The sequence below is a fragment of the Triticum dicoccoides genome, chromosome 5A (assembly GCF_002162155.2).
Source record: "Triticum dicoccoides isolate Atlit2015 ecotype Zavitan chromosome 5A, WEW_v2.0, whole genome shotgun sequence".
NCBI classification, from domain to species: domain Eukaryota; kingdom Viridiplantae; phylum Streptophyta; class Magnoliopsida; order Poales; family Poaceae; genus Triticum; species Triticum dicoccoides.
Window position 1 is genome coordinate 368,757,444 of NC_041388.1, and position 2,703 is coordinate 368,760,146.

Below are 2,703 nucleotides of genomic sequence, written 5' to 3' on the forward strand. Positions count from 1 at the left end.
TTTCTTGGGATCTTCTGAAGTGGTTTCAGTTCTGGATTTGTTTTGCTGCGGTGTTTATTTGCGCTGGTCGCCAACTTTGACAACCAGTGTATATGATATGCTGCTTTGTTCCCTATATTTGCACTGGTGGCGAACTTTGATGCCCGGTGGATGTAATATGTGTAATAGCCGTGATAGCCTAGCGTTAGTTGCTTGCTTATTTATTTCCTTGTTGTCTTGTTTATTTGTTTGCTTGTAGTCATTGCAGTTCTTTTTCCGCGGTTAGCTAGTGGCTGCAATAACCTATTTTTTAAAACTAGGCCACAATAACCATGTGCTAATATCTACTGTAGTGACATAGGGCCTCCCACTGGCCGTAGAAATAGTGGGCCTTCTACGGGCCGTAGAAACAATGGGCCTTCTACGGGCCATAGAAACAATGGGCCTTCTGCGGGCCGTATTATCAATGGGCCTTATACGGGCCATATAATCGATTGGCCAAACATGGGCCGAACAGACCGCATTATGGCCGTAAACGGGCTAGAGTTGGAATCGTCCGTTCATGGGCCGACCATAACGGGCCATCGTTAATAGGCCGTATGACGACGCTATGAAATCGGCCCAACGTATTATTGGACCACAAACGGGCCGACTGTAACCACGAGCTGAATTTGGCCCACAAGCAGAAAATGACAGTAACGGGCCGTAAGTAAACGAATGCTGGAAATGAGCCCAAGAATAAATGGGCTCTGAGAAGGCCGAAAGATAACATGGGCTGGAAACGGCCCAACGGAATAACGGGCCATTAATGGGTATAAAGTGATACACTGTTCATTACGGGCCAGTTTCACCACGGGCCGTTAATGGGTATAAAGTGATACACTATTCATTACGGGCCAGTTTCACCACGGGTCGTTAGTAGGCCAAGAGTTACATAGGACCTCATATGGGCCGAAAGACGTCATGGGCCATACATGGGCCAGAAGTGAAAATGGGTTGGAATCATATTGGATGGCCCAAATGACGCTACTAGGCCTAAATCGGATAGGGCGTAACGGGCCTTGGGTTAGCGGGCTGTAAATGGGCTATATTCGAGCATGCCGTTAACATGCTTTCCATGGGCCGGCCCGCCAGCTTTTGACCAAGTCAAACGGGCCGGCCGTGCCACGTGTCGACGTATCATAGGCTCTTTCCATCCAATGAGTGGTTGACATCTGTCCCAACGATGAGCCGACACGTGTTTCCTCCAGCCAATGATGATTTTACACGTGGAAAATCCCCATTGGTCGGGGCTGTTAACGGGTTATCGGGTCCAAAACCCGACCTGATAGCTTAAAGGCGTTCCGTTACGGTGGATGCCACGTGTCGGTCACCCTTGACAAAAGCACTTCTGTGACGCGCGATTTATCGTCATGGAAGTGGACACTTCTGTGATGATAATTTTGGTAATGTCATGGAACACTTCTACGACAGCACATGTATGACTATCTTGATTTTGTCATAATTTTGTCATGGATGTACATGCATGACAGAAAATGTGACCTACTATGACAAACACGTATCATCACGTAAGTGTATTTTTTTTGTAGTGATGGGGGTGCAAGATCAAGCACCGTCAGTGCCGGGAGGTCGAGTTAAGGAGAAGGTGTGTTGCGATGAGTGTACAACCTCTTTGGTGGCGTCGAGTAGACCTTGGCTTTGTCTTAGGAGTCAGTGAGGATGCCGCGGTTCCGGTGGAGTAGGTTAAGGCGGTGCTGTGGGGATGCATCAGCCATGATAGACGAGGCGATCGTCGGAGCAGCTCCTTGAAGGTGGAGGATGGGGCGGCTGAACCGACGGGATGATAAGATTGATGATGGATCCTCATCTGGGGAGGTAGATGAGGGACGTCGAGCGGTTGCGGCGGATGACGTCATCGGGGAAGAGGCTCCAACTAGGCATCGGTGGGGTGGCGGACGGAGGAGAGTGGGGTTTCACGGCTGGAGCAGAGAGGTTATGGCGTCCTAGGATTTCAATGGCGAAAAGGAGGTGATGAGACGGAGGAACCATGACTTAGGGACGCGCTTGTCCAAAATGTAGGGTGTGTTACAAAAGTACCCCACTGATTTGAACTAGCGGCCCTTTCGGCTCAGAGTTAGAAGGGGGATTTCGCGTGTCGGGATTTGACAGCTGGAGGGAGTTTTCACACGCGTTGTAGTTTCGGGATAGCAAGGTGTTGGTCGTGAAGGCGCGAGTTTTGGGAGCACGATACTGAATTTTTGGGATAACAAGGCACATGTTGAAATTTAGGGATAAGACTTATGTGTAATAATGTACGTACCAGATCAATTTGCACTTCCCTCAACCAAAAAAAACAAAAACATAAAACTATTCGCACCACACAAAGACACTAGTAGAAAAATGACCTAATGTGAGACACATTAGTCCCGATTCGATTTTGGCCTGGTACTAATGGTACCATTAGTCCCGGTTCGAACGGCAATGCATTAATGCCGGTTTGTGTTGAACCTTTAGTACCGGTCCGTGCCACGAACCGGTACTAAAGGGGTGGTGGCAGGCTAGCGTCAGGCCGGGGCCCTATGAGCCCCTTTAGTCCCGGTTCGTGGCAAAACCGGTACTAAAGGGCAAACCTTTAGTACCGGTTCGTGCCATGAACCGGGACTAAAGGGGTCTGACCTATAGTGCGGTTGGAGACACAAACCGGGACTATAGGGCAATTTTCAA